We start from the raw sequence: 23,572 nt of genomic DNA, 5'->3' as shown, positions 1-23,572 counted from the left end.
ATATTTTTCTCTGTTAATTTTCTTTCTTAAATATATTTTTTAATGTAATAAAATTATGTTTCCACAAATTTTCTCTTCAAAGACATTTTTTGCGCTAATCTCTCTAAACCATACTTTTCTTTTTTTTAATTCACTCATCTTTATTCGACATTTTTCTGATAATGCTGTCAGGATATTATTCATCTGCAGATGTTGGTCTTATTCACAAACGAATCCAATTCTTCTCTTTGAGAGTGTTTTCTGAACATTTTAGCTCGTATTTACGTTCCAAAAAAAAAGATCTGTTATGTTTTATAATACTAAACGATTTTTTTGGCTGATTTTAGAATACATCTCTTTTATCCTTATCAAAATACCATTTAGGTACAGTTTCTTTGTTCACTGAAATTTTAACAATTCAATCAACTCTAAACATCAAAATATGTCCCTTTCAGAGTGCTTCGGGTTGCAACCGCCCCTTAACAAATTTAATAAAGTCCCTGCGAAAGCTTTACATTTGAACAAAATACAGCTTCTCTATTATTTTTGCATTTCAGTACATTTCCATTTTTTCCGTGCACTCTAAGCTCTTCCTAGATTCAAAATTTCATATCTGCGACTCGTGCTTATTCCACAACAACCTTGAAATCATTTGTAATCCTCGAAAATAATTGATGCACTAGTGAAATCATAAGAAATCGGTGGACCTAATTTATTTTTAAATTTAAATAACTGCATCTCCAATAATTCCTCGTTCAGCGAATGTGATGTCTTTGATTGATCGAGCGGTGCGAGCTGCGCACCACAATAACGAAACATTGTTCGTAATGAAACATTACGAGATGTGCTGGAAGTCATTAAAACTTTATGAAGAACGGTAACGCTCAGGAAATTGGTGAAGATAAGGTAGCTCAGGTCACAATCCTGAAATCGGAAGATCGCGACATCCTTCTCTTGTCTGGCGACCTCCACGTTCGTGTTTATTCCGTCGAAAGTTGAGCTTATCAATAGTTGAACATTCTTTTGAAGAGCGTTTACTTAGCTGGAATTTCTACATTTGTTCCGATCAGGAGATGAGCCATGTTTGTCTCAGCACGTCGGCAACTTTCCAAAGAAACCGTGCCGTTTCCTTCATCGATTACCCTGTTGTAACCCGTCCAGGACTGGATGAAAACCGAATCGTCTCAGATTGTTTATTTACATTAACTTCCCCCGAACTAAGAGCATATCGCACAAAAGCTGTTCGACGATGGACCATCTGGCGGTCAGATAATAAATTCGACATTAAAATCGATAATGACACGCGCTCACCATCTGGACCACCGTAATTGACACGAGACGACACAAAGAACGGGAAAATTCCTAGTTATTGGAAACTGCGAAAAGGGAACGGTGGCGACGAGATCGGGGTTATTTTCACTCTGTTAGTCTTTACCATTTGCTGGGTGAAGTCTTGATGAGAGCACAAAATGGCACAAGATAAATTAATTCCGCTGTAAGTAGAGTGACTGTTTACTGAAAGCTTGCTTTTATCCGAGATTTGCTTCATCCGATTCAGAACTCTCGAATCTAGGAAAGTTTAGAACGTGCGGGGAAAAATAGGAGTGTACGGAAATGCAAAAATTATACTGAAGCTCCGTGCAAATATGGAGCTTTCACAGGGTCTTGTCGAATACAAGGAATACTATGAAGAATAGTGATGAAGGAGGAAATATGTAAAGAATATGGGGAAAGTGTAATTATACAAGGTTCTATTAATTAGGTACATTTAGGATGGTCTGGATTGTTAAGAATTTTTGTAAACAAAAAAAATTTTAGTAGAGAACTATTTTGGTAAGGATAAAGCATTGGAAGCAGTCTGATAAATGTAGCAAAAAAATGCAGGAAAATGTTTTTAAAATCGACTCTAGAAAAAAAGGATTACAGAATATAACAGGTGTTTTTTTTCCATAAAGGCGACTTAAAATGTTTCAAAAATCACTCTCAAAGGACGAATCCAACTCGTTTGTGAATAAGACCAACATCTGGAGATGAAATATCTCGACAATAATATCAGAAAAATGTCGAATAGAGATGGGGAAATTATAAAAAATAAGGGAAGTATAGTGCAGAGAAATGTAATAACGTAAGAGGGCAAAAATTATGTTGAAACAGAAAAATGGTAACAATAGCGCTGACGAAACATATTTTAAGAAATGTGTGAGGTTTCAGGAAACGAATTAATTTCTTTAAAATAAAATAAGAAATATTTAAGATAAATAAGCTCATATAACACTCGTATTAACCAATTGATGACAAACTATTTACAGCGAAAAAATGCTGCCCGAAATTTCATTTCCACGACTCTTTTTTATGATAGTGAAAAAAATCAGATTCAACACGCATGAGCAAATGTGCATTTAATCACTTGTCCGGTTGGGACCCTCGCCTACGGCTCGGATGCCTAACTTACGTCCTCGTGATTAAATGCACTACTTTGCACACTTGTATTAAAAATAGCTATTATTGATAAAGCAGTTGATAATACACTGCGCCGCAAAATTAACGCATAATTCAGAAAATTAATCGTATTCCTTTTTAGAAAATTTTCACTGCCCTTTGGAAACCAAAAATGTTCATTCGCATTATCTTAAAGTTTAAATCCGATACTCATTAAACCAGAAAACCACTTTTAATAATGAATCATTTAAAATTTAAATTTACAGGCTTTTTAAAAGTTTTTACACAGTATGCACTAATTTTGCGGCGCAGTGTAATAAATTAAATAAATAATGTGAGGATTTTTCCTTACAAAAGAAACAAATAACTTGTCCGTGTGTGCACAGAAAAAATAGGGAATTTATTTATCTATGTGACTAGAGTTTCGGGGTGAAATATCGTGGCAACTTTTAGAAAAGAGCTGGACAAGCATAAGTAAATTATATGAAAACAGAGAAAGGATACTCGAGAGGAAAGTGTCCTTCAGTGAAACGAGGATAATGAAATAATGTAATAATGCAAAAGATTGCACAGTAACATTTTTTAAAGGTGGCAAATTCAAATTCTAGAGCCATCTGCGATCTTACATTCATTTATAGACAGTCTGTATATACAAGTTTTCAATACGCTACGATAAAATCATTCCAGATAAATACATGTATCTCGTTTAATTAGAAAAGAAAAAGATTGAGCCATATGGATGTTCCATTGTTTTTTTCCGTTAAAACAGCCGAAAGACTTACTCAAGCAATTTTTTTTTGTGTTTCTTATCCTTAGATTTTTCTTTTCCTTTCTCTTTCTACTACTACTTTCTGCTTGTCCTCTTTATTGCGAATGTTTTTGCTTTTCTCTTTTACACCACTACTGCTCATCACTTTTTTGTATAATTTTTTTCACAACTTTCTCAGAACTCTCTTTTAGCAAAACTTTAGCTAGTAACAAACATTTTTGAAGTCATCGATCGGTTCTTTCTTTTCTTTTATTCGATTTGAGTTTGTGTAAAGCGGAGATGGTCGCCGCCTCCCATCAGCAGGGCGCGCATTAAAGAGCAGCGCTTCTTTTTATTAAGGGTAAAAAGCGGCGTTCGTCTCCCCGCCAAGGAATTATACCCCTAGTGAAGAGAAACTGGTGCCGTTCATTAGGTATTCAGAGGGCCGGATACGCCGCCCGTCATAACTTAGCCTCTGGGTACGACAGTTACAGCACTTCCTAACATTCCGACTACACAATGCCCGGAGTCGTCTCCTGGAGTATTCCGCCATTTTAGCACCGAAACCGCTCCTAACTACACTTCTCTACGATTATGTGCGTGAGTTCCCCGAATACTGTGCAACTTAACACTTTATTTGGCCACGGTTTCGTTTCGGAATTGGACGGAGATGAAGAGTTTTTATTCGGCCAATTATTATAATTGAAAATTTTGCCGGATCGCTTTCGCGGCCGAAAGAGTCCGTCGCCTTTTTGTTTTGCCTGCGTTCCTATGGGCACGGTTAAAATGAAATGCCCAATTAATTATTAATTTAAATCCCGAAAGCAATTTTGGCGAGTCTTACAAACTAAATTAAACTCTGTGTGTATTTTTCGCGGGGATGTTTTTTCTTGTAAAGGCGCGCTCCTCCAAAATTTGTCACTCCGACATTCGAACGCGAGTAAAGGAGTTTTAATTCAATTTCCGGGGACTCATCGCTGCGCCTCCACTTTTTACTCGTTAACCGGGACGCCTCTGCTGGCTTTTTTTCGGGACAAGGCTGACCTTTCGCTTTTACGCTCTCGCCGTTTTATTATTCTCGACACTAATCTATTTTTTAAACCGACAAAACTTCCGTCATATTTTATTCCGTTTCTGATCCCGCGTCAATTATTTAAATCCGAACCTGGCAATTAATTTCGGTGACATAGCTCGGGCCTTTCACAAAAATAATAAATATTGCATGCGGACAAAATCTATACTTTCAACGGATACATTAATGAAATATTGGCCAGGGCGCACGGACCTGCAGTTATTAGGGGCGTAAAAGCTCTCATTGCGTTTACAAAATTTCATCAAATAAACAGAAACCTCCCACCAAAGCACACTCATCCATTAAAATTATTTTCGAGGAAAATTTACTCGCCAGTGCAATCTACTGGGAGAGCTACTGTTGTGTCTCTTTGAGCTCTTTCTGAATTTTTAATTATTGTTAATTTCGGTTTGTTTTGGCTGTTTGCTCTGTTAATTGGAATATTCGAGACTTTTCAGATTTCTAAATTTTCAACACTCTATTTACCTCATTAAATTCACAAAGAGTAGACCTCAAGAAGCATAAGCGATTACCGAAACTAAAACGCATGGTTCGTGGAGGTTTGACCAGAAAACACGATGGTAAGAAAGTAAACTTCCTCCTTTCAGACGGGAGATTGAATGTTATTACATTAAAGGATTTTAATTGTTCAAGAGAAGGCTAAATTAGTCAGCATTAAAACGAAAATTGAGTTTAAATATTTAATTTGATGAGAAAGTAAAAAGAGTAATTGAAAACAACATGAATAGAAAGAATGATTTGGAGATTTTAGAGTAAAGATTAATTTCATCGAAAATTGTTCAGACCTCGTCTGCGACTCGTGCTAATTTCCACAACAACCGATTGATGATTTTGGACCAATTAGATGCAGGGAAAAAAATTCACTTGTTAATTATTGTCCTCATGATAATTTCAAATGCAAGCTTTCTCTTGAATGTTTATTAGAGGGGTGATATAATTATCCACTATTTAACATGCACGGGTGATATTTTGGTAGACTATTTCGTGAAAGTCAAAAAGAACTAGAAGAAAAATTAATTTTGGAAAACAAAAATAATTGCAATTGCGGGTTTGACCCGGCGCATCCACTCTTTTCACATTTTCATTCATCCCAAAGAGAATCTTTTTCAAATAAATACAATATTATCAGAAAAAAGTCTGCAATAAAATAACTTGTCTCAATCTACCAAACTCCGTTTCAGATAATCTTTATAGTTTTGAATAAAAAAAATCCCGGCGCATCCACCATTTTTGAAATAATTAATAATTTTTTGGCGGATTGTTATCAACAATGCAGACACGTGGTTTGTACGTTACATTGGACATGGCAAGGTCAATAGAACACAATTTTTATATCGGATCTATCTCGTTAAATAACGGAAATATGGATGATTTTATATAAATATCCCGGCGCATCCACCATTTTTTAAAGATGAATTTGTATTTTTCTCGGTCAATTTTAGTAATAGAAAGATACGATTTTCTGTGCTGATTTCACACAAATGACATCTTTCAACGAGGGTACATAAGGTTTAAAAAATTTTTTGTCAAATACACAAGGTATCAAATTCTGGCTTTTTTGGGGATTTTTTTTTTTTAATAAATATTTCGGTGAAGGATGCAGTATTGATTGGTGGAAGGGAACCCTTTTAAATAAATACAATATTATCAGAAAAAGTCTGCAATAAAATAACTTGTCTCAATCTACAAAACTCCGTTACAGATCATCTTTATAGTTTAAAAAATATCCCGGCGCATCCACCATTTTTTTAAAAATTAATAATTTTTTGGCTGATTGTTATCAACAATCTGCGCCTTCTGCAAAGTTCCACAGCAACCATTTGTCATTAAAAGTAATTAAAAAAATATTTTGAACCAATTACGAAAAAAATTTCGATTGTTAATTATTATCCTTATGACAATTTCAAATGCAAGCTTCTCTGGAATATTTATTAGGGATGTGCAATTCTTAGTGGTAATATCTAGTAATAATTATCCACTGTTTAACTTGCATGAGTGATATTTTGATAGACTATTTCGTAAAAGCCCAAAAGAACTAACAGAAAAATTAATTTTAGAATACAAAAATAATTGCATTGTTGAATCAATTATTATCGCTGTCCTTGGTTGAAATTCTAATTTGGCATTGAATTATTTTTTTTAAAGGAAATATTCTCAGAATATTTTTTCTTTGACGAGTGAAACAACATAGACAGACATATTTTCAGCATGTTTCTCCAGTAAAGGACGGAAGGAAAGGACTAACTTGATTAAAAGTATTATCAATACACAAAGGGGAGAAAGAACGTACAGAATGCCTCAACCACAAGGATAAATTCATATAATTCAATTTTCAAACTATTGTAATAAAGTACAAAGAGCGGTACAAAGGGGGTTGTAAATTAGGGATGAAACGACTCTAAAATGGGTAAATTTTGGTGAATATGAGTAAAAACGGTTACCATCAGAAACTTAAATACAAACTTTATGTCTTACGTAAATTTTCTATATTGACAAAATTCAGAATAAAACAAGGATTAATTATTCTCAATGCTATCCTCATGGTTAATGTATACAAAATTTTTCTCCTAAGAAATCTTTATATTTCTGTTTTATTTAGACTGTTCAAAAAAAGAAATGAAAAAAATTATTGCACTTTTTTAAATAAGTGTATTTAAAATGCAAATCAAACATATTTTAAAACCAGAACTGAAGGTTATTTATTCATTGAATATATTACATCATCTAATAAAAAAATATGTTAAGTTAAGCAAACACTGGGTGGCCCTGGGAGGGACCGCATTTCTTTGTAACCTTATGTTTCATAGCTTCATTACTGGTTTTAATATTGTCTGTTATCCATAATATCGTACAAATACATTTGGACGTAGAAATCTTGTACAAAACTGGCGTATAGCAAAATAAATAAAAATTAAAAAATGCTTTCAAAGGAGTTATCATCCGTTTATTACTTGACAAAAACCGTAATGATAAATAACTTCGGATGCCGTGCCCTCTTTTGTGAATTTAATTAGCCAACAGTAAACATTAAAAAATATATACAAGGTGATTCATCAGCAATAATGAGCCTGACAAAATTTGTGATGCAACCAACAATACATGCATGCCCCCCATAGTTTTTTAGTTTGTGTTTTTATTGATTATTCTATGTACCTTGACTAATGTTCGGTATGTTGACTATGTTTTATAAAATTAAAATGTACAGGGCGTCCCAGAGTTGCGAAAAAGCTCCATAACTTGTTTATTATTAAAGATATCAACTTTTACTTTTTTCTAGATGATAGCTACGCTTCTACTGCACATTCGGAAAATATTGCGGTATATATACAGTGCGTCTCAATATTATAAAAACACTAAAGATGTTTTTTTAAACGGAACCTACCCTTTTGAATTCTATGTTAAATTATGAATCAAATTTATACAGGTCGTTTTTACTTGTCTTTTTTTTTATCACAATTTCGAATTGCAGGGGTCCCTTCGAAAATTCGTACCTTCCAAATCGTTACACATAAATTAAAATGATTGACGCTGTTTGATTTTTGAAGGTTTGCCGCATCTGCTGAGTGTTTACTCAACAACCTGCTCAGTCGCATATGCCTACTGCGGTTTTTTAAACATAACGAACTAAAAATGTCAAAAACTCATTTTTTTCAAATGGCATCCCGTATTTATTATTGCACCGGTCGAAAGCTTTTTTGACAAGCTTTTGAACAATATAAGGTTTGTATAGTCGAATCTGAAAATCTAGGGTGCTATTCTAAAATCGCTAAATTTGGTGCAATTTTTCCGTTAAAAAGACAATACAAAAATCTAGTAGGCCTAACAAAAAATAATCACACAATATGGTCACTTCATAAAGATGAACCATCCAATAAAACAGTATTTAACAATTAAACATTTAATTATTTTAGTGATTTTTAGTGATTTTAAGATAGCACCCTAGATTTTCACATTCGACTATGCAAACCCTATACCGTTGGAAAGCTTGTCAAAAAAGCTTTCGACGAGTGCAATAATAAATGCGGGGTGCTATTTCAAAAAAATTAGTTTTCGACATTTTTAATTTGTTATCTTTAAAAAATCGCAGTAGGCATATGCGACTAATCACGTTATTGAGTAAACACTTAGCAGATGCGGCAAACATTCAGGAATCAAACAGCGTCAATTATTTTAATTTATGTGCAACGATTTGGAAGGTACGAATTTTCGAAAGGACCCCTGCAATTCGGAATTCTGGTAAAATAAAGCGCCACTGATCAAAAAGGGTGGCAGATAAGTAAAAACGACCTGTGTAGATTTGATTCACAATTTAGCATAGAATCCAAAAATGAAATCAAACTGGGTAGGTTCCATTAAAAAAAAAAACATAACTTTAGTGTTTTTATAATATTGGGACACCTGTATATTTTTTAAATCCACGTAATCGGTGCAAATGTAATGTTGGCTGCATCACAAATTTCGTTAGGCTCATTATTACTGGTGAATCACCCTGTATGTAACATAAATAAAATTAAATAAGGATCAGCCTGTAGAATTTAGTATCCTTGCAGATCGACAGCTTAAATTTTCCTACATAATAACACGAGTCACCCTACCTTAGGAGTGACAGCTATGAACTCATTTATGAAATTTTGCGACACCCCCATATTTGCTCAATTTATCTCCGACAGATTATCTTTTCCGACACACTCGAGCCACTTTCAAAAGGAAAATTTTTATAACAAAAGAGATATTAAACGGATACTACCAAATAAATTAATTCCATAAATGCAATCTGTCTACAAAACAAACATTAATGCGCTAGTAAATTATTAAGTGAAGTATGTAAAGGGTGCAGTCGACTTGATGAAGCCTGTTTTATGTAAATTCCCGTTAAAAAAGCGTTTTATTTACCGCAGCTTGTGCCCTTGAGCTTTCCAAGAAGCGTAATAAATAAAAACTGCAAGACGATTAAAAGCGTAGAATGAATAATATTTCGATCCTGGCCTTGAGCTTTCAAAAATCGCAGCGGTCTGGCCGTAAATTTCCCGAGTCGCGAACAGACCTGTCACATTCAAAAACTTCCGTAATTTTCATAAACTCCGACCGCTGACTTACAAGCCGGAGAATTTTCATACAAATCGCCGGCTTAGTCCTGATGCGTATACAAGGTTTAGCATATGTGAAACATAGAGTCGGCCCTAACGAGACATTCGTCCTCGCGACACCTAATTGAATTATTCAAAGAGGACATGCACACACACACGTATCGAGAACTCGGTTTAATTGCGCACTTTGCCGCCGCCCCCGATGCACAAAGGGCGGCTCGTAAAAAGTGGGCTTATGTGGTGTAGTATCAAAGTTTTTCGCATAACTCACTGAACTTACCTAATTGAAACAGTTAAGCCGTCACCGGCAACTGCAATTAGTGGCTGAATTAACGGCGGTCGGGGGCGGCGGGGATTTTTCGCCGACCTTGAACGGGTAATTAGGCGCAAGGGGCAATTATCCAAATTGAAGGAGCGCAGACGGCGCTATTTTGCTATCAGCTCCACTTATTCTGAATTTTTTTCGTTTAGTCTTCGATGCCTCGTCGTGTTTTTGTCGCCATCATTAAACTAAATCCCGGCAAAAAATTCTTGTTCGGGCATGTTTAATTTAATTAGAACTGTAATGTTCCTGGCGGGGTATAGATATTCCTCAAAGCCGTTTCTTTCCGCCAGTAAGAACCATTTACATTTCAAATTAAGTCTGTCTACTTACCGCAGCGTTTCATGGTGGCGCTCTTTGCCGGAGCCTGAAACAAAAAAATCCAATACATGCTCCAGATCAAAACGCCGCCACCAACTTTCATAAAGAAAATAATTACCGATTGATTTTTGGCGACAATTCAATTTCGCCCGGCGGCGGCGGCGGCGGAAATGTACCGGAAGTGCGAAAAGTTGACGCACGTGCACTTCCCTTTGATATATTGATAAGTTTCACACGTCGGGCTTAAGTCGGGTTGCCGACCGCGGGTTCAAAGCGTGTCCGGTGACGCTTTGTTCCAAAGGGATTAGAAGAGTTTTAACTAGTTCTATGATGGAGCCGCCGCCGCCAACTGACCGCCCCGACTGACGCAGAAGCGGGGCGCCCTGAAGTATTACCTGGTTACTCTCGGGATGTACCGCTATTTATCTTATTACCAGCAGACACTCTGATAAAAAGCCGAAGCGCTTTGCCGCCCTTAAATTGAATATATTGTCCAATTTCGGAGGGACTTTGCTCAACAAAGACCGGATCGCGCTCGAGATCTTCAACCTCATCTTAATAATAAATGTATTTTCTATTTATTTGGGCGGCGGACAGGTAGAGGACCAGAGCTTTCAGACGGCGAGTGAAAGCTTCCCGGCGCATCCACCATTTTTCCTTATTTAAAATTAACTCGCCTCGCGTTCTATAAAGAGCCTGCCATTTACGAGAAAACCAAATTAAGGGCTCCAGTTGAGATAAATTGATTTTTTACAAATAGATTCGTTCCCACTTAAAAAAAATCCGTCAATACTGAAATATCGCTCCACGCTGTGAACATCTGCGTTGTCCTCATTTAATTCCTCAATGTAGAAAATATTAACTGAAAATCTTTCCATTTTCCAAGATGTTAAGCACGAAGATGCAAATGCAAATGACAAGTATACGCACACGTGTAGCTCCACGTGTACAAAAATGCTTCCTCGATAACCTTCAGAATTTGAATTGATCGGTTGGCTCTTTCTGATTATTATTATGATCATAGAAGGGTTTCTCAGTCATTAACACCTCCAGATATTTCCTCTCTGCTTGGGCGGCTCGAATAAACCGGAGTTATGCGTAATTTTGCTCGCGATAAATTTAAAACGTTGTATTTTACGAGACGTCATCGCAATTCCGAATGGAGGTCATTAGATATAACGTTTCGGAATCGAATCGAAACGGGTAGGTGATTATCGGCCTGTTTTTGCCATCAGACCCTGAACCCTGGAGACCATGATGGCGTCGATCATATCAACGGATTCGTCGAAAATGTAAATCATGGAAATTGCACTCTCAGAGCTGTGATGTTCCCGTCGAAGCTCCACGTGTTCCGGTCCCGATAACCGCAGCCCTTATCAAGGTCTCCATTAATTCCAGGTGCGTCAGATCCGGCGGTCGCCGCGTCTTCACCATTTTTAAAAGCAGATGGAAATGGCGTGCGCGACGTGCGATATTTTTTTATTATTGTTTTGCCAGATCCCGAGCGTTGTTCTGCGAGATTCCACTCGGCGGTCCTCTTATTTTATCTAGTTTTATTATTCGCATTTCGCCGGAATTGCGGCCTGACAAAAGTTGACACGTAATTCGCATATGTATTTTGGCATTCCTCTTTTTCTGTTTTATTCGTCTAATGTCGCCGATTTCAATTTTACAAGCGGAATATTGAGCCGGAATTTATGGTAACTGACTGTCTTCGCCACGATCTGCTTGTGACAACATTTCTCAGATAAACTAAAGATATATGATCACAGCAAACCCTTTCAAAGGAAGCTCGTGCTCTGCAAAAAAAATGTAAGACGGTTTACACGAGAAATATGGTCGGGGTTGACCCGGCGCATCCACCGTTTTCACATTTCTATTCCTCCCGAACAGAATCTTTTTCAAATAAATACAGTATTATCAGAAAAAAGTCTGCAATAAAATAACTTGTCTCAATCTACAAAACTCTGTTACAGATGATTTTTAAAAAAAGTACCCCGGCGCATCCACCATTTTTGAAATAATAAATAATTTTTTGGCGTATTGTTATCAACAATGCAGACACGTGGTTTGTACGTTACATCGGACATGGAAAGGTCAATAGAACACAAATTTTATATCGGATCTATCTCGTTTAATAACGGAAATATGGGAGGTTTTATAGAATTATCCCGGCGCATCCACCATTTTTTAAATATGAATTTGTATTTTTCTCGGTCAATTTTAGTGATAGAAAGATACAATTTCCCGTGTTGAGTTCACGCAAATGACATCTTTAAATGAGGGCACATAAGGTTTAAAAAAAAATCGGCAAATACACTAGGTAGCAAATTCTGTTTTTTTTTTAGGATTTTTTATTTTTTTTTAATAAATATTCGGGTGAACGATGGAGTATTGATTGGTGGAAGGGATGTCAATAGAACACAATTTTTATATCGGATCTATCTCGTTTAGGTCCATATTCACTAACGCCAGTTAAAGTTAACTGTAGGATAAAATATACGAAAATATTGTTGTAACAATAGGTAACTAAGGTAACGAAACATTTTAACCTACAGTTAACTTTAACTGGCGTTGGTGAATACCGTGGTTAATAACGGAAATATGGAAGGTTTTATAGAATTATCCCGGCGCATCCACCATTTTTTAAATATGAATTTGTATTTTTCTCGGTCAATTTTAGTGATAGAAAGATACGGTTTCCTGTGTTGAGTTCACGCAAATGACATCTTTAAATGAGGGCATATAAGGTTAAAAAAAAATTCGGCAAATTACACAAGGTATCAAATTCTGGCTTTTTTAGGATTTTTTATTTTTTTTAAATAAATATATGTAAATATTTGGCTGAAAGATGGAGTATTGATTGGTGGAAGGGAGGTCAATAGAACACAATTTTTATATCGGATCTATCTCCTTAAATAACGGAAACATGGATGATTTTATAGAAATATCCCGGCGCATCCACCATTTTTTAAATATAAATTTGAATTTTTCTCGGTCAATTTTAGTGATAGAGAGATACAGTTTCCTGTGTTGATTTCACACAAATGTCATCTTTAAATGAGGGTGCATAAGGTTTAAAAAAAATTCGGCAAATACACTAGGTATCAAATTCTGGCTTTCTTAGGATTTTTTATTTTTTTTCAATAAATATTTCTGTGAAGGATGGAGTATTGATTGGTGGAAGGGAGCCCTCGTTTGTAATTAAAAAAGTGGCGGTGTCTGGGAGCGGCAGCTTCCAGCCGAGTCCGTGGCAAAATTTTTTGCCACTTGGCCCAATCGAACGCAATAACCCGGAGCATTAGTCACCCAATTAAGCCGCTGACAGTGCATGCGTCCCAAATTAATAACACAATTAATACTAAATTATTTCTCTGGGCGAAAGCGAAACGGGGTAACGACTCAACAACGCTAACTACAACAATACTAATTAAATTTAAATGCGTAGGTGAAATAAGGTTAATTAGAACGGCAGACGTAAGAAACGGCAAAGGGGGAAACTTGTCGGTTATAATTTACATTTAATGACCCTTATTTACGGCCCGGCCCTGTTTTTTCGCCGCTTTATGACGGTTTCATCGCCGACTGATGTGTCCGAATGGAATTTTTCAGCGATTTCTGAAAGGGAGACGTCGTCCGAATAATAAAAACCTTGTCTGTTTCATATTTGGACACGCCGCCCCCGAATCAGAAACAAAAACGTCCAATCACGAATTTACGAGCTTGCATAAACGCCGACTTCCCTTATAAAATGATATTAAATTTTAATTGGGGCAATAAAAAGGGTTTAAATTTGCACCGGATGAGCTGAAACGAATAGCTTTTCATTAGGGTTTGTTTAAGAAAAATTTACGGTCACGCGTGGTTTATCCTTTTAATAATTCGGTCCCGGCGTCTGGTGGCGGAGTTATTTTTAGGGAGAGAAATGTGCGAATTTTACTAATCCAATATTTGCACGACTCAGCCCACGAAATTTTTGCTAGTTTCGGGGGCGAAAGTGAAAGTTTGCACAATTTTTTTACTCCGAGTTAAATATTGGAACAATCAAACGAACAAGACCACACATATTTTTATTTCTGCAAAAATTTACTCTTATTGATAAATCGAAACACAGTTCTCAATAAGTCGATTAGCTTCGATGCTGTTGAATATTAAACCATCTAAACCCTATATCAAGTCGGTAAAGCAATCCAGCTAAATAGGTCACTCAGGGATAATTTTGGAAGACTGCTAGTTAAGTGTCTTGAAATATATTTACTGCCAACTCTGTAATTATCCAGACAAATATTTCAAACACATTGGGAAGACTTTGCTTTCAATTATGATGATATCTACGAGTTTGTAGGGCAAAGTGAATGTGCTGCTCCGGTTTCACGAGTCGAATCATAGATTGTCAATGATGTCATAATGTTAGAGGTCACAAGAAGACCAGAAGGCAAAAGAAAGAGAAAGATCAACTGAGACCGACAATTTTTTCAGTAAACCTTTTCACTTCTCATTAACTCGGCTAATTAACTCTTTTTAATGACAGAAATAAATTTGCTTCTAATTTAAATAACTTTATACTACACCCTTTCAGTGCTAATATAAATTCGCTTTATTTTATCTCCAATTTAATGTAAACCGTTTCATGTCTTATTTATTTATTCAGTGTTGTGGCTTTGTAAGCTACATCCTCTTAATAATTGTTAATTTTTTAAGTAAGCACTTTTTTGTAAGGAAAGAAGTTTAATTTTGGAGATAAGCTGCGATCAAGGATCTGTGAAAGGACAAACGAGAGAATAGAATAATAAGAAAGATTTTATTAAGTGGGGGGCAAAATGTGAAAAAAATTGTCAGTCGATGGAGCAGCTAAAAAAATTAAAAGAAACAATCGAATCATTTATGGAGTGAGAGTTGGCTCGGCGATCGTTTGAATGTAGCAGCGATTGAAGCAGGAGAAGTGAGCTTCCGCCGCCCCCGAACGCCGGTTTAAAGTTACCGTGTGCGGGAATTTTCCTTGAGCGTTTCGGCCCGCCTCTCCATCATTAATATCGCGTTCTTGTCTCTCCCTTTTGATCTCATCACGTTACACCTGCTCGCATACGAAGTTTTTCTCTGACGAAATTAAAAGATTTTTTCGAGGCGTCTCGAATTAATATCGCGGATGTTTAAAGGCGCGGCCCCGCATTTACAGGCAATATTGCGTGAATACTTGAGCTCATCAGGGAGCAATTGTTGTTAAATTTACGCGAAAATCTTGGTTTAATCTTTTCAAACGCCCCCCAACACTACACGAATTGAATTAGCGCGATGTTTTCAGAAAACTGGCGGCGCAGGAGGTGAAAAATAAATTATCACTGTCGGAATTAAGCCTGTTTTGTACCGCAAACTATGTTACGACTAATTCGGAAAGTAGATGGTGCACACGTCGCGCTCAACTAAAAAGCCCCACTGCAACCGGAATAATAATAGGATTACGCGGGAACATTTTCATATTTGAGGAGAACGGTTGCGCGCCTGCATTTCCATAAAACTGTAATAATTGTAGGCGAGCTACGACGATTCGCCATGATTTATGGAGGACGAACAAGCCTCGAGAGGTCACTCGGTGCAAATCCCGACCAGGATTGCCGCTATTTCAAAAACTGTTTAATGAAAAGCGTGACGCCGCTATCGATTCGTCCGGATCTCGTTATCATCAGAAAAACATATTTCTCCGGCGGGAATGCTTAAATCGCGCCGAATCTCGTCGCTGCAGAGACGTTAAGAAACAGCCACCGACAACGGTGTGGCGGATCTAACCGCCAGAGTTGCACTAGCAAAACCCAATAATCTTGTTGTCGTCCCCCAGGAGCTGGCTCTTAACCTCCGGGCCATTAATCACAATTTTATGACACTCGAAGGCGATACTAACCCGGCGCATCCACCATTTTTGCATTACCTGACTCCCGAACGTTATAAATCTTGAATGTATTAAAAATGTTCACTTTGACAGTATTAAACTTGAACTCAAACTTGTTTGTCTGACCTCTTCAAAAATACATTTATTTTCGTATTAAACAGACCTTCCAGGTAAACTGCACCATATTTCACATTTTGCAAGCAATTTCTGAAGCAAATGTATCTGTTTTGCTTGTTCTTTACCTTTTTAAACACGACTCTTGTATTTTAAAGCACTATTTTTCACTTTAGCCATCAGGCGCACATTTAATAAATTCTAAAAGCTTTTAGCCCAGCGCATCCACCATTTCTGCATCTTACTCTAAAATTCAATTGCATTCATTTTATTTTGTTTAATCATGTCTTGTCTTTGTTACTCTAGAAGTTACTCTCAAGGAGGGCTGCTGAGGCTTTTCAGAGCCTCTTCAGCTACACTGACGAGAAAATTGGGATGGGTTCTGTGAGGATGCGTGTGGAAGGAAGGTGGTAGGTTCTGAGGGGTGAATAGTGACCCAGAATTCGCTGTGATAACAGACCTGTGTTCATACCACGATGTGATGGTGTGGGAAAACCCTGAAAAAAAACCCACACCAAGTCAGGCGACACCGGGATTAGAACCAGGGATTTCTTGAGTGCAAAGTGGCGCGCTAGGCGCTTGGCCACGATGCTTAATAACCTCCTACGTCTTTTCTATTATATAAATATAAGAAAAGAAATTATGTATCGGCGAGTAGCAACGAGGTCCTACCGTTGATTAGCCAATCGCATTGGACCTTGCAATTTTTTCACTTTTTGCTTTCGTTTATAATTTATATAATATTCCATATTTTCTTTATTACTAACTACCACTTCTATTAAGCTTTATTTCTTTGCATTTTGGCTTTATATTTTTCTTAGTATACTCCATTTAAATATTAAAAGGGAGGAATAAAAATTATCCACGCAATAATTCGTGAAATATATTTTTGTGGTGTGTTTTGGCCACAAAGAAAAATCTTCAATTCCGCTCCGGTCGAATTTCGTGCATTTTAAAAGCCCGCTTTCCGGTCCGCTCCGGTTTCCACTTGTCCACGTCGAACCGGTCAAATTTTCTATTCCTGTCCGTAATAGCGGTCAGTTGTTCCGTCGAAACTGGCATTGTTTACCAAAACGCTGAATTGGAGCTTTCCTCCGACATAATGGAACGACCTCTCGAGACGCCCTCCCCGAAATCGCTTTAAATTTTTTACGCGAGCTTTTTTCGTGCGGATATGCAGCGAATACCTCGCCGTCATAATTATAAGGCGGCGACGTTGCTCTCGTTAATTTTTTGCCGCCACCGGGGAGTCTCGCTGTACGCAAGGTCGGCGGCGGCGGCCAATAATTGTTGCCAATTTGCCAACTTTCAACCAAACAGTGAAGTTTTAATTAGGCAGTAAAGCGCATTACGTTATTACGTCGATAAATCCGCATTAATGGGGAGATTTGTGCGAGTGGGGTTCAAGCAAATCATATTGCGCCAATGAAAAGGAAAATTTGGAAAAATAGTGAAGGGAGTAGATTTAATTCCGGTGCTATCGCGCCGAAGTACAGGACAGAATCACAATTAGGTCACTTAGTCCTGGGAAGGATTTGCATAAAAATGTTAGCCCGGCCTGGAAAAACAATTGTTTTCAATTCGGGTTGGGCACCCGAAAAATGTGATCCGAAATCTGATTTATCCGGGATGAATATTCATCCCTTTCACCTTTATCTGTTTATAACGGCCAAACGCTAGACCAATTAACCGAGAAAAGGCTAATGGACCAATCGCGTTCGATGCTGACGGCCAATTAGTCATCCTGGATGTTCCGAGTGGCCTGGAGGACCCTCTTACGTTGATTTTTATTGGCGAGGTCCCTCGCCAAATCTCAAATTATCTTAAATGTACACGTCGTAAAATGTTTGCCGACAATTTTTCATCCCGACGAGACTATCTAGGCCGCGAAAGTGCCGTCGACGATCGTTTAGGCGACATATTTCGGGGTAATGGACAGATCGTGTGAATCCACCTTGCGATAACTCCCACTCGAAGCATTAATATCGCGGCGCATCCACCATTTTTCAAACCAATCGAACTGAAATAATGACCATGCAGCAGACGCTGATGGAGCATTTACATAAATAATCCAGAACATCGAGGACGAGGCGCTGATCAATAAAATTATGTCGACGCGGGGGCTGAGAAATAAAGAAGCGAAAATGAAAAAAAAAAGTGTAATAATTTTAAATGCAGTAAGAGAAATCATAATGAGGAAAAAAAATGTAGTGGTATTTGTATAGAGGAATAAGAATTTTTAAAAACAAGGAACAGAAAGAACAAGGATAGAACACAATTATAAAAAAAAGGGGAATAACTGTCAACAATTAATTATGAGAGCTTTGAATACTTTGATAAAGGTAAAGAAAAATATAAAGACAAAATTCTATGTAGATATTGTTCGTGCATGAGAGTATTGTTTGAGGCACGAGCGACGAAAGAGCGAGTGCTTCATTTGCGCGAATGTGCCGAATACGTGATTTTTCGAAATTTTCATCATCCAAATTGGAGAAATGGCGTTTTATAAGCCAGACTTTATATTATAAGTCAAATTATTTTCAAAATGCTCAAAAAGGCGAATGTTTTTTGGATGATTTTGAGTCACTAGTGATCAAAATCGACGTTCTCCCACTAGTGCTTCCAAATCATCTAAAAGGCATTCGTACTAGTGCGCGAACGTCGATTTCGCGCACTAGTGCTTTAAAATGGCCTGCGACCGCATAGTAGTGCGCGAACATCGATTTCGCGCATTACTATGCGGTCGCGAAATGTCATTTTGAAGGTAGTAAGTTCAAAAATTGAATTTTAGCACCGTCCCTAATAATCCAGGATTCAGCCCGACACACTTTTTCCACTTAGAGTCCTCGAGGATGCCAAAGCGTATTAATGATTCCAGTTTTTTCGCAATGTGAGCTTTCATTTCCATTTGTCGAAATTTCGTGGTCCTCGAGCCGTGATTAGCGCCGCCGCGACTGAGCCCGCCGCCCGCGCCAAATCCGCTTAACCCTTGATCCCGCTCCCCCGAAAATGAAATAATTTTTCGGCGTTGACGGTGGCTGCGCCCACCCCCGCGCGAGACTTTACGCGGCGTCTTCTCGGTTCGGCACCTTCGACCTGCGGGCAATCAATACGACAGATGGATATAAAAGGTTATTGATGAAGGCGTTCGTGCAGAGGCATCGACTCGGGAAATGTACCAAAGAGGGGAAAGTGGCGAACGCACCGGGAATTTCGAAAATATTGTTTTACTTTGCGTCATAATCCCCCGGCCGGGGATGAGGTTTTTATATCTTTTCGTTAGTGCCATCGAGAGCGATTTCCGCGGCTCCTCCTTCGCAAACGAGAATTTATTTCCTTTGATGGTCAGAGAACGCCGGATCCCGGATTAACTGTTATGACCGCCGTTGATCTGCACACCTTGTTAAGAGTGGTGAGCGCCGCTCGGGGGCGCCGACCAAATTCCAAATTATGGCGCGGGATTTGTCGATTTAATTAAGGGATAATTGGCAAACATGTTTGATTAATGTGCCAAAAAAGTCACACTTAATTGTCGCCGTCGGCCCATAAAGCGGCCGCGGAGGGGTCGTATGTAAAGATCGACGCTCTCCGCTAACCCCAGCGTTATGCAACCGGGGGCGGCGGAATTACACCACCGCCGACACACACGACCAAATAAAATTTACAAATCAGTTTGATTAATACTCTTTGACGATTTTTACCCCCGCCCAATTATGTAATTATTAATTAATATTATATTTGCAGTGCGCCGCAAAACGCTTTGTTCATATTTTACCTAAAACATCCGTTGCAATCATCATCAAATTGCTAAATTAGTAATTTAACGAAGTCTGGTACAAAATCGAATATTGTTTCCCGGCGCCTCCACCATTTTATACTATACAATTGTTTTGAACATAAAACAAAAAAATGTTGCCCAACAGAGCCAAACAAAATAAACCAAATTTCTCACTCTCTCGGGTCACAGAATTTTAGCAAAAAGAGCTTGATACAACCGGAACGGTTTTTAAATAATTATATCTTTTGTATTGTCTTATTTTGTGGTAGTTGGAGGTTGGTGTGGACACAAAATGGAATTTAATAAGCGACCCGGGACCGGATTTTTCCGGAGTACAGATGTAATCGTTAACAAATCCAAGGGAAACTGTAAGCCTCATCGGAGCCGATTTAATGGTCGGGGAGCAAAGTTTTAATGCAACCCGCATTAGCCCGTTCTTTTAATCCGTAATTGCATTTACTCATCTCGTCCGAAACGAAAATAAGAGCCTGACCTGGAAAGTCGACACGCAATTAATTCCTCGGACCATAACAAGACGTGGCGTGCTCTGCGCTGGACCGATAAGAGTCATCTCGTCCGGCTCCTTTTAATTATTTACACCCCCATAAAAACCTCCTCCGTCATGTGCTCCAACACGGCCGCAATATTTAATTTGGACAGTCTAATTTGACTAATGGGCTCGTTATTTACCGTCACACTGACACTCCGTGTCCAGAATTCCGGAAGAGCAATTTTTTCGAACAATTTCGAGGCGGAAGGACGAAATTTCGGCGGGGCGCCGCCTCCGGAGCTATGATCGATGGGGGTCAATCACCTTCCGAATAAACTGATCAGACGATGCGAGTTTTTGAATTTTTTGGACCAAAATTTTCTCGGCGCATTTTTTGTTGTGTCACCTTGTCTCGGGCAAAAACCGAGCAGATGAGCCTCGTTAGTACTTTATCCCGGCGCGCCCTCTCACAAAGCGACTAGAAACAACTTTCGAGTCCTTTGTCTTGCAATAGTTGTTTGGAACGGTGCATTGTTAAAATTTCGTACAATCGAGATTTATTAATTCAGGTTTCAGGTTCGAGCTTTGAAGTTTCAGGTTCGGAAAAACCTGGTAACGGTGCTGTGATTGGCCCAGGCCGCCCCGTTCGTCCGTTATCGTTAATGTGACAGACAATGATTCAGCCTAAATTAGGTGTACTCGATTTAATTAACTCGACATGTCTGTTTAGCGTTGGAGGGCGTTATCTACGCAATAACCAGAATATAATGGCAAAGTCTGTGAAGTAATTATAATTCACACAATGCACCCGGAATGACAGTTATATTGGTCTGTCCGATTCGCGAATAAATCAGATTACTTGAATTGGTTCCCCGAAGACTCGATTGCAATAGTTGGTGTGTCGTGGTTCTGAACGTGACGGAGAATTCAAAGGACTCGCCTCGACTAGTTAAAGTTGCGTAATTGAAATATGGCGGATTGATTGCGTTGCTCCTACGCCGCCGCGACTACCTCCAAAACCCCAAGAGCCAAATTACCGCAAGTGATGAGGAAAACCAAGTTTTTTACGTTCACACAAGCGGCCGAAAAGTGACTCTTTTTCGGACGCACTTTTTCCGACGCACTTTTTCGGACGCGCTTTTTCGGACGCAGTTTTTCGGACGCACTTTTTCGGACCGCGGCGCCATCTTCTTTTTACCAAATTAGTATGTCGTTGCATGGCACTAGTTTATTTAACAAAGAGAAGAATGAAGTGGCTAGTTCGTGATGCGGTTGTAATTTGGGTAATGCAACAGAAGGAGTCTTACATGACCTTGCATTTAGAGGCTAAGTACGTGTCCTAAGTGGGCACGTTCGGGTTTCAGAATAAAGTACAGAATCAGTATAAAGCTGTAAAGTACTTCTGCTGAAGCTCTTGAAGTAATTCTTGTGGAATCATTGTCGCCGCAGCTTCACCCGCCAGTAGCAAATGCTTTTTAAATTCATCACTTCACAAGATGGGTCACACTCTTCCAGTGAAGGCTAAACTGGATAAGATAAATTGTTGTGCTTAGGTTTAAAAAATTGTTCTCGTGCTAACAATATTGCTCAAATTTTATCTAGTCAATCGCCGATTTATCAACTTTATTCGCTACGTGGAGCAAACAAAAATATTGTTCCGAAAGCATTTATGTATAATCGCATCGGGAAACACATTAATTTAAATTGATAGATAAATATGAATGTACATATTTCAAAAAGTTTTTATTTTTTTAAAGTGGTAAAACATATTTAAAATAAATTGCGCCAAAACTCTTGGACGGAAAGACAAGTTGGTGTCAATTCTGGCAAAATGCAAATTAGCGTTATATGCAAAGTTGAAATCATTACTCACTGGTTTGCCTCTCCCTCCGTGCTAATTTGTCAACAATGTATTTACGTGTAACTAAATAATGGAAATAATAAAGTTTGTCAGAACACATTCACGTAACTTTGAGTAATGTTGAACGGCGACAAAATTATGACATTTCATTTACCTGCGGATAAATTTCACACATTTGTACAGTTCAGAACGAAATCGTTAGAAAATGACTAGGTTTAACAACATCGAGAAGGTAATTGCTGTGATATTTTATTAATAAATGTCAACAGAACAGTTGGGAATTTTACCACTCATTAATGAAAGTTTGATGGTGCTAAATATCATAATTCTTTTAAAAACGCAATTATCTGCATTTTATGACGCATAAAATTTTATAATTACGCCAATGTAATTTTTCACCCGGCGCATCCACCATTTCTGAAACGCAATGTTTTTCTATAGGGTGTGACAGTGGTTGCGCGGTGAAACATCAACACTTGTGTCGCTCTAAATCGTATTTGCGTCTTTCACAAGAATAAAAATGTATAATTGCGTGAATCAAATTTTCTCCCGGCGCCTCCACCATTTTTACAGTTGGAATTTTTTTCGTAAGAGTTGTGGTGCGATGAAATATTAACACTTTGGTCGCTTTAAATCGTATTTGCATTTTAATGAAGAATAAACGTTTATAATTGCGTGAGTAAATTTTTCGCCCGGCGCCTCCACCATTTTTGCAGTTTTTATTTCGTTGATTTTTTTTGTAGTGCGAGAGAAGATTAAGAGTGAACTTTATAAATATTGAAAGAAACAAGCCGACAATTTAGTTTTTTGTTTCGTTAAAAATTCATTCCAAGATGGGAATAATTAATCCACACGACCCAATTGCGACACCCGCTGACGTTTAATCGCGCCTAGAAACGTACTTTATAAATAATTTTCATTAATCTTTTATAATTCTTTTTGATTACTTTTGTAATTTCAGCGAGTCTGTCCGAGACAGTGCGTTAAAAATTATCCAATCAAAATTTAATCACGGCTGAGATTGTTAGGTGGTAACCGGCCGAGATGGAAAGAAGTCGTAAACTCCAATTAGAATGGGCCAGAAAAACCGTTAGCGTTCCTCAGATGCGGATAAAGAGGAAAAACGGCGGCATTATCTTAACAGAGTTGTTCGGAAGCTGCAGCCGCCCCCGCACAACAACAATGAAAAATGACCGAAATCCGGCTCGAAGGACCATCAGCTAATTAGACCGGCACGCGCCTTTCAAACATTCACTCGCATGATCCATCGAGTTTTCTCCTGGGCCACGAAGACATCGCGGCTGCGTTAACAAACATCAAGTTTTATAGTTGTTGTCTGGCGAATGCAGATCGAAATGGGGCGCCGTTACATCGGATGTTTATTGGGGGCGCTAACGAGCCGAGATGGGTCGGAACGGCGTCGAGGGTAAAAATCCGCGGCGGTGCCCCAATAAAT

The 23,572-nt window shown here is 38.2% G+C and overlaps 1 protein-coding gene across 1 annotated transcript in view; it reads right to left on the bottom strand.

The window, feature by feature from the left end:
* Positions 1-23,572, bottom strand: part of LOC138130609 (neuroligin-4, Y-linked-like) — a 214,603-nt gene that overhangs the window by 151,008 nt on the left and 40,023 nt on the right. Inside the window, exon 2 of the mRNA XM_069047181.1 lies at positions 10,002-10,035. The gene's annotated coding sequence lies outside the window, so the exon portion shown is untranslated. The remainder of the gene's footprint in view (positions 1-10,001; positions 10,036-23,572) is intronic.

The sequence above is a fragment of the Tenebrio molitor genome, chromosome 5 (assembly GCF_963966145.1).
Source record: "Tenebrio molitor chromosome 5, icTenMoli1.1, whole genome shotgun sequence".
NCBI lineage: Eukaryota > Metazoa > Arthropoda > Insecta > Coleoptera > Tenebrionidae > Tenebrio > Tenebrio molitor.
Note: the sequence above shows the minus strand (reverse complement) of the source record. Positions and strands in the feature narration are given on the sequence as shown.